This window comes from Petaurus breviceps, unplaced genomic scaffold (assembly GCF_028583685.1).
Source record: "Petaurus breviceps papuanus isolate PSGF00001 unplaced genomic scaffold, PetGlider_PUasm1.0 225, whole genome shotgun sequence".
Taxonomy (NCBI): Eukaryota; Metazoa; Chordata; class Mammalia; order Diprotodontia; family Petauridae; genus Petaurus; species Petaurus breviceps.
Genome location: NW_027185889.1, coordinates 13,322,616 through 13,334,550, shown reverse-complemented (window position 1 = coordinate 13,334,550; position 11,935 = coordinate 13,322,616). Strand labels below are relative to the sequence as shown.

Below are 11,935 nucleotides of genomic sequence, written 5' to 3'. Positions count from 1 at the left end.
TTAAAGCCAGGAATTGAGCATAGGTCTCCTAACTCAAAGTCAGCTGTTTTTCCATACCACCATATTTGGGAGAGACCTCAGAGTTCCTATGTTTACAGATCTGCCTGATGCACTAGTCTCTAAGATGACAACATCTAGTTTTTGCTTTTTTTCCATTGACAGGGAATTCATTACCTTCCAAGGCAATCTGATTGATTAAAAAAGATAGCTGCAATCATTAGAATATTCTCCTTTATTCTTATATTGAGCTAAAATAATCTCCACTTTCATTTCAGCTCATAACTCCCATTATGCTGTAGTATCATGACCTCTGAGATACCAGAATTATCCTACATGATGCAGCAAAGAGGACTTCTTGACATTTTGGGAGTCATGGATCCCTTGGGCAGTGAGTCTGGTGAAGCCTATGTACTGTGGCTCAGCATAGTGTTTTTAAATGCATAGAAGTGGGGCAGCTAGGTGGTGCAGGGAATAGAGCACTGGCCCTGAAGTTAGGAGGACCTGAGTTCAATTCTGGCCTCAGATACTTGACACTGAACTAGCTGTGTGACCTTGGGCAAGTCACTTATTCCCAATTGCCTTGCCTTTTTCCCCTCAAAAAAAAAAATGCATAGGGGGCAGCCAGGTAGAACAGCGAGTAAGATCACCAGCCCCAGTGTCAAGATGACCTGGGGATCGAATCCGGGCTCAGACACTTATCACCCATCCAGAAAGACCTGGCCGTGTAACCTTGAGAAAGTTACTTAACCCCAATTGCTTAAAAAAAATGCATAGAAGAGAAAGACTTACAAAACAACAACAACAAAAAAAAAACTAAGTGTGTTGAAATACTGTTATACATGCATTTTTACTTAAAAGTACAAGTTCATGAACCCCAGATTAAAAACCCCTGTGTAAAAAGGCTATGCACATCCAGAGAAAGAATTATGGAGTCTGAATGCAGATTGAAGCAAACTACTTATTCTCTCTCTTTTTTGTTTTGTTTTGTTTTGTTTCTTCTTTCTCATTCATTCCATTGGTTATAATTCTTTACAACTTGACTAATGTTTAATGTGAAGATACATGTAGAATCCACATCTGATTGCATGCTGCCATGGGGAGGGAGTGGGGAGGAAGAGAATTTGGAACCCAAAAACTTGTGGAACTGAATGTTGTAAACTAATAGTAAATAAATTAAAAACAACAACAGCAATGACAAAAACCCTGTGTAAGGCCACAAGAAATAAAGTGTTGAAATAAGGTTTTCATGAAGGATGCTGAGCTTAGCAGTGAATAGTTCACAGAAGCAAAAATCCCCAGTGCTCTGATATGTGCTTTCAGAATTCCTCTCCATCCTGGTTTTCATGATTCTCTCCCAAAGTGTGGTTCATGGTTTAAAAAATGGAACCTTTGTACAGAGAGACTGAAGGCCAAAGGCCAAAATTCTCTTCCTGCAATGCAGTACAATGTACTTTTTAAAAAATCACAATTGTCTGTGTTTCCACCAAATGTGGATATAAATATGAGAGCTGGCCCTCTTGCTGGGACATGTTTTTACTGGCAGAAGCCTGGAGTATCCAACAGCTCTCAACTGGGTGAGGTCGGGGTGGAGGGTGGAGAAAAGGTGGGCAACCTAGAGGCTGAAACAAAATTTCCTGCCTGGAGGACAAACATCTCTCTGCCCCCCCCCCTTGAATTCAGTTCTACAGTTCTGCTGTTTTGCTGGGGAGCCAGAGGAATTTCTAGTCTGTTTGCTTTATAAGGAGGAGGAAAGGGAGCGAGGCCACATACTGGGTGAGGAGGCAAAGGTGGTGGTGGTGGTGGTGTGCTTTTTTATTTTTTGGCTTGGTTTTTTATCTCTTCCAACAGTTTCACCTGTCAAAACATTATGAGAAATTGGACTGCAACAAAGGACAGAGTCAGGAAACAGCAAGAGAGCAGTCATTTAGCAAGGAGACCCAGGGCCCTAAAAACAAGAAATACAAAGACTTTATATGATGTGCCTAGAATTTGCTTCATGAAATCACAAAACATCAGAGTTGGAAGGGGGCTTATGAACCATGTTATCCAGCTTCTGCCTTACAAACATCCCTTCTGCTTGAGATGTTCCTATAGCACAAAACTCACTACTTCATATGGCAATCCCTTTTCAGATAGAGCTCATTGTTACAGAAGAAGAAGAAGAGAATAAGCGTTTTTATAGTGCCAACTCTGGGCCAGGCACTATGTGAAGCACTTTTATTTGACAAAGATTATCTCATTTCATCCTCACAATGATACTGGAAGGTAGGTACTATTATCATCCCCACTTTACAATTGAGGAAACTGAGGCAAACAGAGTTAAGTGACTTGCCCTGGGTCACATAGCTAGTGTCTGAGGCTGCATTTGAACTGGGTCTTCCCTGACTCTATTCTCTGGGCTCCCTAGCTGCCTCTGCTATAAGTAACTTTTATCTAGGATACTAATTGTGATTGAGGTGTTTGGGGGCTAGAAAGGACCTTAGAGATAATTTAACAGATAAGCTACCTGTGGCCTCAGATGTTGAGGACTTAATATCACAGGCTGATAGATTTGGAACTGGAAGGTCCTTAGAAGGTCATATAATCCAAGCTTCATTTTACAGATGAGTAGACAGAGGCCCAGAGAGGCACCAGAACTTGCAACAAGGTCACACAAGTAATAAATGGCACACCCAGGATTTGAGCCCAGGAGCTCTGACTTGCCCTGCAACAGATGGCAATGTTAGGATTTTAACTCAATTCCTCTGATTCCAAATCCATCCTTCTTTCCCCCAAGCCACACTGCTTCATCTGCCCTCTGGGGACAAGCAGAATTAGTCTAGAATCCCAGAATGTCAGTGTTGGAAGGAGCATGAGTGGCCAGCTATCCCAACCCATTCCTGACAAAAGAATGCTATCCAACAAATACTCATCCAACCTTTGCCAGTGGGTCCCTCCTCCGACGGAATGGGACCCACTAGCTCTTCAAGAAAGAATCCCCATTCCACTTTTGTGCAGCTCTAATTCTTGGGAAGTTTTTCTTCATAACCCTCAATGTGTCTTTTTGCAGCTGGCATCTATTGCCAATCTGACCTATTTGGCCCCTGGGCAAAACAGAGCAAGTCTAATAATACCTGTCCCACACAACAGTCCTTCAAATATTTGACTATAGCTCTCATTTCTCACCCTGCCTGACATCCCTCCCTCCCAGCCTAGTCTCTCCTTTTCCAGGTTAAACACCTATGATTCCTTCAACCAGTCCATGCAAGGCCCTTCACCATTCTTATTCCCTTCCTTTGGAAGTTCTCTAACTCATCTTTTTCCTTCCTCACCTGTGGTATGCTGAACCAAGCATAATATCTAGGTATGATCTGACTAGGGCAAGGTGTGGTGGGATTATTACCTATTTATTCTTGGAAGCTATGCTTCTTTTAATAGAGTCTAAGACTCAATTGGCTTTCTTTGGCTGCCATATTGTTGACTCGTATTGAAGTTGAAGTCCATTAAAACCTCCAAATCTTTTTTAAAATAATTATTTTCTAACCACACATTGCCTGCCATGTACTTGTGAAATCAATTTTTTGAACCCAATGGAAAGACTTTATGAGGTTTAAACTCATTGAATTTCATCCCATTAGTTCAGGCCCAATGTTCTAGCTTGCAAGGATCTTTCTGGATCCTGACTTTGTCATTCAGTATCAAGTCAAGTCAATAAGCATTTAATAAACACCTGCTATGTGTCAGGCACTGTACTAAATCCTAAGTACAAAGAAAGACAAAAAACAGTTCTTGATCTCAAGGAACTCATATCCCAACAGGGGAGTCAACATGCAAACGATTAAGTGCAAACAAGACATAGACCAGATAAATTGGAGATAATTGCGAGCATTCTCAGGGACTGGGGGAGGCTTCTTACAGAAGGTAGAATTTCATTTGAGACTTGAGTGAAGCTAGGATATGAGTTTGGGGCAGGAAGAATTCTTGGCTTGGGAGACAGCCAGTGAAAATGCATGAGATCAGAGATGGAGTGCCAAGATCGAAGAACAGCAAGGAGACCAATATTACTGGATCATAGATTACATGGAGGAGACTGGCAAGATGGGAAGAGGTAAGGTGATGAAGAACTTTAAAAGCAAAGCAGAGGATTTTATATTTGATCCTAAAAGTGAGAAAGAACCACTGGAGCCCCTATTCTATAAAATACCCTCACTGAATATATGGTCCATTGGTCAAAATATTGGAAGGAAGGAAAGAGCAGAGGAAGAAAGAAGAAAGAAAAATAGAAGAAAAAGAAAGAAATTTCTATAGTGCTCTACCCACATTTTCTTATTTCAATGTCAATCAACCAGTTAATAAGTATTTATTAAACCTCTGTTATGTCCCAGATACTGTACTAAGTGCTAGGGATACAAAGACCAAAAAAAAAAAATCCAGTCCATGCTCTCTAGCATTTATTATTATTATATATTATTATGTGTTATATATTAGAATATATTATTATATCTAATGGAGGTCATAATATGTCAACAGCTTTGTAGGTACAAAAATGCGCATATCACAATAACCCTGTGAAGTAGGTACCATCAGCATTATGATCTCCATTTTCCAATTGAGGAACCTGAGGCTTAGACACATTGAATGATTTGCCCATGGCCCCACAAAATTAAGTTTCAGGGGCAGACTTGGAATCCAGGTCAATGAATCCATTACAATTCCAACACTGCTCATTATACCCTCTAATGCTTGAATCCTTGTGAGCATACATTTTCTGAGACCAAATGAGATAATAACATGTACAAAGCATGTTGCACACCTTCAAGCACCATATAAGTAGAAAAGATGGTCATGTATTATTTAATGTAATGTGGCAATGTATATAATATAGTACTGTATAGAATTAGTAGTTCTCTCACATCAGCCACCTGACTACACCATACAATCTAAATCTTAATCCCATTTAAGTATGAGGATAAAATGACTAGTTCATAAGTTCAATGTCTTACTTGGAAAATTCAGGACAAGAACATCGTTTTGCTCTGCTGGGCAAACCTGTTCCCGGGGAGGGGAAAGCACTTGTTGGATTTCCCGAGTCATTTTAGTCCATGACCCAGTACCAATGAATTCTCCTTTTACCTGGTTAGAAATCAGATTCCTTTACCCTGATTCTGTCCTGTCTCCATTTCAGTGGTGTACAAAAAAGAAAACGAAACTTTCCAGGACACTGTTGGAGGTCTCAAGAATGAGGTCTTTCTATGAGGCTGAGTGGTTTCATTCATAACCTGTGGTTTTGATGGTCTATTTAGAAGAAAGTGCATTTCCATACAGAGCTATCTGAATAGTTAAATGCTCAGCCCCATACTAGAGATGGTCAGGAATGGGAAAAGACATGACTTGAGGACCAAAAAGCTTTGGTTCTACTCTAGGCTTAGGCTCTTACTAGCTCCCTGACTCTGAACTAGTTGCTTAATCTCCAAGTCCTCATTTCTGAGTCAAAACTAGAGCAGGATGACTGACTTTTTGTACCAGGGTGAAAAATTTGGAGAGCATTAGAATTAGAGGGAGTGGTTCATACTTTCTCCTAGCAACCTAGAAACAACATAGCTTAGTATCTAGTTTTCAAGAGTCTTTAGCTGTCTGATAAGAAGCTATCAGATGAAAGATTAAATGAGATTTTTCCCTGCCCTGTCTTTTTTTCTCCCTTCCTACCAACCTGGCCCTCAGACTCAAGGTATTCCTAGCTATTCCTAGGTTGTTGTTTGTCCTTCCTTCTTGAAAAGGACCATGACGTCAGGAAGGTGATGCCATGACTCAGTGAGGCAGGGCGGTGCAAAGTCATCAGCCTCACGCTCTCCTTTGGAGCCAGCTGGGTCCAGTGGCAAGACATAGATCAGTATGACTGGAGATGGCCCCAGATGCAGTGAGAGACCTTGATCTTTTTAAGCTGAGGTCTTTCCCAGGTCCCAGTCTGTCTGAGGTAATGCCCATTCAGTGAGTAAGGCTAAGTAAGAAATGAGGCAAAAAATGGCCTTTTACCTACTTAAAAAAAATCTTCCTGACTTCAAACCAAATGCCTTTATTTTCTGTACCACCTAGCTGGTTCAGAAGCCATCTACTCTAAACCTCACATTTTAAAGAGAAGCAAACTGAGGCCCAGATGAGTTAAGTGACTTGCCCATGGTTCATGAACTTTAAAGCCAGTGCTCTTTCTACTTCTCAATAAACATGAAACACTTAGGATGTGTGGAGGGGAGAGGCAGCCTGTTGTAATGAACTGAATATTGAAATCTGGAAGACCTCTGTTCTGCTCCGACAAACACATAAGTTTTGACATGTGTAGAGAGTACTCTAATAGGCTCTGGGTACAGAGCCAAGCCAAATGCATTCAAAGTGATTTGTGAGGGAGAGTACGAGCAGCTGGAGAGATTTGGGAGAGGTGTCATGTGGAAAGTGCTATTTGAGTTATTTGAAAGGAAACTAGGTATTTTAAGAGGCAGAGGTGAGGAAGGAATGTATTCCAGGCATGGGGGACAGTCAATTCAAAGGCATGGTGATTGAAAATGAAGTACTGTGTATGAAGAACAATAAGAGGGGCAGCCAGGTGGCACAATGGATTGACCAGGGCCCTGGAGTCAGGAGGACCTGAATTCAAATTTGACCCCAGACACTTACTAGCTTGTGATCCTGGATAAGTCACTTAATCATGATTGTGTCAAAAAGCAAACAAAAAAGACAGTAAAAAGGCCAGTTTAGTCTTAGAAAATATGAAGGAGAGGTATGTGTTATAAGTTAGAAAAATAGATTTCAGCCAAGTTGTGAAAGGCTTTAGACGCCAAGCAGAGGAGTTTACATTTGTCCCTAGAGGTAATAGGGGAGTATTGGAGTTCATTGAACAGGGGAGTGACATGGTTAGATGTGTACTTTACAGATAGCACTTGGGCAACTGTGTGGAGCGTGGTTTAGAGAGGAAAGACAAGACAGGGAGACCAATCAGACGGGATGTTGCAGTAGGTGTTAAGAGGTGATAAGGGCATGAAGCGGAGTGATTCAGTGTGGATGGATGGAGAGAAGAGAAGGCTGGGTTGGAGAGACATGGAAGCAGAAATGCTCAGATTTGGCAGCTGAATGGCAAGGTATATTGCCCCATAAATCAATTTTTTTTTCTTCTGGCTTGTAGCAATAAGGAGTTGTCTTGGTTAGTTCACAAGTACAGCCCATGTAGGGAAGCAAGATAAGGTAGGGAAAGTAGGATGGGGAAATCTGGCAGGATTGTGAATGCCAGGAGGATCTGAACTGAATTCAATAAGCAACAAGTTGTACTTGACTCAATAATTTTTTGTTACGGTTTTGAAACTACTTTCCCTGAATTTGGATTTTCTTGGTGGTTTTTAGTGTCTTCATATATATATATGTATATGTATATTTTTTGGGGGGGGGCAATTGGGGTTAAGTGACTTGCCTAGGATCGCACAGCTAGTTAGGATCTGAGGCTGGATTTGAACGCAGGTCCTTCTGACCCCAGGGCAAGTGCTCTCTCCATTGTGACACCTAACTGTCCTGAAAGAAATTAATTTTAAAATGCTACAAAGTTAGGAAATATTAGAACTAGTGTTGGTCAATAGCTTTGAGTTGGAACACTACAGCCTCCAAAGCAGGGGAAATGATTAGTAACTTAAGGGCAATGGAGAGGTACATTGTAGGTGTGAGGAGACTGCATCACATTTTTAAAAAGGAGTTACAAAGGAAGACTGGGGCAAAAGGGATCATCAAAGAAATGTTTGAATAGAAAAGATAGACTGAAAACTTGCATGTTTTGTGAGCATTCTCATAATGTCAGGAAGAATATGTTGGATAGACCACCAATGGAAGGAGAATATCTGGAGTCAACATGGGATGAGTAAAAATTGATGTCACTTGAGGGAGTGCCAATGTTGAAGAGACACCATATCCATTTGGTTATTTAATATTAGAACTGAGATGATAGAAAATAATAGAAAAAAGTCAAGACTCTGTATTTGGATGATCTCAATAGAAAAGTACAACAAATAAGTTGTCAGAAAAACACTCCAAACAACCAATATTCTCATTATTTAACTCAAAAGTTCTTAGTCTAGAGTGTGTGAGCTTGTTTTAAAAATATTTTGATAACATTTTCAAATAATTGGCTTCTTTTGTAAGTCTATATTTCAATTTCTGAATTTAAAAATATGATTCTTCACAAGGTTCCTAACAGGGTCCATGACAGAAAGGAGTCCCTGGTTTAATTAAAGGTATGTGTGTGTGTGTGTGTGTGTGTGTGTGTGTGTGTGTGTGTGTGTGTGTGTGTTTGCTCTGTAGCCTGGATTAGGGACAAAGAACAAAGATGGTTAGACTCCAATATCGTGGGAAAGTGATAAACAAATTCACGAAATCAGAATTTTGTTTATGCTACAATGAAGGATAACTTGTTGACTAGTCAAACTCTATTCCTTCCTTACCTGGGCCTCTATGGAAAAAGAAAAGGACAGTCTCTGATTCTTCTTAATCCATACTTTTGCAATTCTCAAGCTACAAGGGGACTTTAGAGATGATCCAGTTCAAACTCCTTTATTTGATAGATGAAAAATAAAAGGACTAGAGAAGTCAAATGAACGGGGAAATTCACATTAATTCTCACTTTCATACAACACCAATAAGACAATAAAGGTAGAAAAACTTAATCTAAACAAACACATAATTAGAATTGACATAGTATAAAAAAGACCCCAATTAATGAATGTGCTAATTTTCCTTTCTGTTGCTGAAATATATCAAATTATTAAAAAGGTAGAATTTGAAAAATTGTATTATCACAGATTCTTGAAACTGAAAGAGATGTCAGAAGTGATCTGTTCCAACCTTTACCTAAAATATGGACTTTGAGACCAGCATTGAGAGGAAATTCATGACCTCACAAGGTGACCTACTCTGTTTTTCTCCAGGGAATTTTCTTTATATTAATCCAAAATCTGTGGCCCTTAGACTTCCACCTGGGAAAGTCTTAAGTCCTAGACCTTGCCCTCTGTGTCAAAAAAATTTTTTTTTAAGTCTAACCTTTCTTCCCTATGAAAATTCTTCAAATATTTGAAGACAAGAACCATATTCCTATTCCCTATAACCCTTCTCTTTTCCCTGTGAAACATCTCCAGGTCTTAAAACTGATCTTCACATGGTTTGGTTTCACATGTTGTCACCATCTTGATTCCCCTTCTCTGCACACACAGTGCCTTTCTTAAAATATCACAACCAAAATTGAATATAATTCCCTAGGTGTGATCTTGCCAGGACAGAGTACAGTTGTTCTATTATTTCCTGGCTTGCCCTCTAATAGGAGCAGGGTTAGGCTCTTCTTTTTCACATTCTATGGCTCATTAAATGTACATTGCAGTGCTTCTGGGAAAATTGCCTAAGGCTTAGGTTTTTGCTAATGTCAGACCTCTTCAAAATGGTAAGAGGCACTTAATTTACAATAAATTTACAGTATAAACCAGGTATAGGACAAGTATTTATTTTCTACACACAAAAGACTCACAATTTTCATTATCAGAAAAACAGAGTTTCATGCTTTAACTTTTAACCACACTTGCATTCTCCTAGGAGGTTAATATCGAAACATCATCCCATCATAAAATCGCTTGAAGGAATGGTGGATAGGCATTGTTGCTTTTCATCTTGGTTCTGCACTGTCCAAACAATTCCTGGTCCATATCTTTCAGCAAAATGTCCAGACTTGGGTGCATCCTCTTCATTAGGGAGAGGGTGCTCTACCAATAGAGACTGAATAGACTCAAGTGATATCTATTAGTCTTTTCATTATCTTTGATTATGTAAAAGTAGGTATTTCTCCATATCATTACCATTTTAAAAAATCAGTATGTACATTAAATCAGAAACACTTAACTATACTACCTGTGAAAGAGATAATAAAAAGGAGTCATTGAAGTGTGACCACTGCTTGTATTTAACTCCTTAAATGAAGCAAGATAGTTAAATATTTAATCATTCAATTATTTATTACTTAGAAATTTAATTGTGATGGAGAATTTAAATGTCTTTTTACTTTTTGTGTTTATTGTATTTGACAAGGTATTCATAATTTTAATTACACTATTAATTAGGTAATTCAATATCACTCAACTCAGTTCCTGTGGTCAGAATTCCTTACTGATAAGAACAGAGATATCTTTGTAGAAATATGCTCATGGTCCTCTCTCCCAGCCAGCACTTTCCTCTGATCATTTAATAGCTTCTCTCTCCATTTCAAGACCCAAGAGGTATTAACCCAATGGCCTCTGCAGCTGTTGACTATTACAGAAGTTAGTCAGTGAGCTGCCATTCCAGACCCCAAGGAGTATACCAACCTCCTTTCCATTCCATGCCAGAGCAGGCTGCCAGGCATGACTGACCAAACCCTAATGCACAACTTTTCACTTCTCTCTCAAGCCAGATGTGACTATGGGCATTTTTATATGACATTCATATGTACTCTTATGAAAATGTATTCTTTTTATGCTCTTTAGCTTGACTTGGAAATTCATTTGCTTTCTTTGACTTGTCAACAGAGAGAAGTCTACCAGAACTACTCAAGAAAATTGAATTTGAAGGATAAACTGGACCATTAAACTTAGCAGTGGGTGATGGATGTTTTCATTTTGTGAGCTAAAAAAAAATATTTTTTAAAATTTAGACTCTGTCTGAAGTTAGCTGGTTTGACTAGGTGACGTCCCAGATGACCTTTGAAGTTTCTATACAGCTTTACAGCTCTGTGAGTATGTTCTCCATGGTACTCTGTCTCCCTAACAAGGTTAGATGATTTTGAAGGAAGCCAGCCAATTTTCATGATGCCAGACCAAAGGGCAAAGCATTTCCCAATATCTTCTGAGTGAATGGCCATGCATTGTGGAATTGTTGTCCCTTACTCTATTCTGTAATAATAACTGACATTCAAATAACATGCTTTGTGGCCAGTACTCATACAAGCCTCACTGCGCTCCTGGTCAGCTAAGTACTGCCAGTATTATTCTTTGTCTGCTAAAGATAGGAAACTAAGCTTTAGAGAAGGTAAGTGCCATGCTCAGGGTGACATGGCTAGCTAGTGGGATTTGGACCCTACTTCTCCTGACTCCAAATCTAGCCCTTTGGTCCCTATGCCATGGGCACTTATAATAATAGCTAATGTTTATTTAACATTTTAAGGTTACTAAATCCTTTCTTTCCATTTCCTCTAAGGTCCTCATACCTTGCTCATCCTTTAAATAAATTTGAAGTTGGAAGTGACTTTAAAAACCATTGAGTCTAATGTCTTCATTTTACAGATGAGGAAACTGAGGCACAGAGAGGTTCTTACCTGGGGTCATGCATCTAGTAAGTATCTGAAGTAGGGTTTGAATCTAGGTCTTCCTGAGTTCAGGTCTAATGTTCTACCCACAAAACCATTTTGCTCTGATATATCCATTATTTCACCTCTTTCTGGCTCGATTTTGTGCTTCTCTTCACAAACTCTATATTCCATCTAAATTGAACTAGAAGCTGTCCCTTAAACTCAGTACTTTACTGCTCAATCAAGCCATCAACAAGCATATATTATCATACACTGTATACATATACTGTGCTCAGTGCCAGGCATACAAAGAAAAAAGTAGAAACCATCCGTGCCCTCAAGCATCATATATTCTAATAGAGAGAAATGATACCTTTAAGAAATGGGAGGCCAGGGAAGAGAATTGTGTTCTGGGTAGTGACAGAGAGGGTGAGGGCAACCACTGGCCATTAATTGTCGTCTTCTTTCTGGGAGTTGTGACAGTGTTAATTTCAGTTCTTATGAAGACATTACTCCAAATACTTCTATCTGGAGCCCAAATTCCCTGTCACTCACAGGAAAAGGGATGGCAGCAGTTTGTTTCTCCCCTTGTCCTCTCTCCTCCCCTCCCCTCCCCTCCCC

The 11,935-nt window shown here is 39.6% G+C and overlaps 1 long non-coding RNA gene across 2 annotated transcripts in view; it reads left to right on the top strand.

Moving 5' to 3' along the window:
• The first annotated feature begins 5,813 nt into the window (after positions 1-5,813).
• Positions 5,814-11,935, top strand: part of LOC138166627 (uncharacterized) — a 9,539-nt gene continuing 3,417 nt past the window's right edge. Inside the window, exons 1-3 of one of the 2 annotated variants that reach the window (XR_011169655.1) lie at positions 5,814-5,925; positions 10,557-10,759; positions 11,310-11,358. This is a non-coding gene — a long non-coding RNA (uncharacterized lncRNA). Of the gene's footprint in view, positions 5,926-7,015; positions 7,110-10,556; positions 10,760-11,309; positions 11,359-11,935 lie in introns of those variants that run through there. The other variant, XR_011169656.1, reaches the window with a different exon arrangement.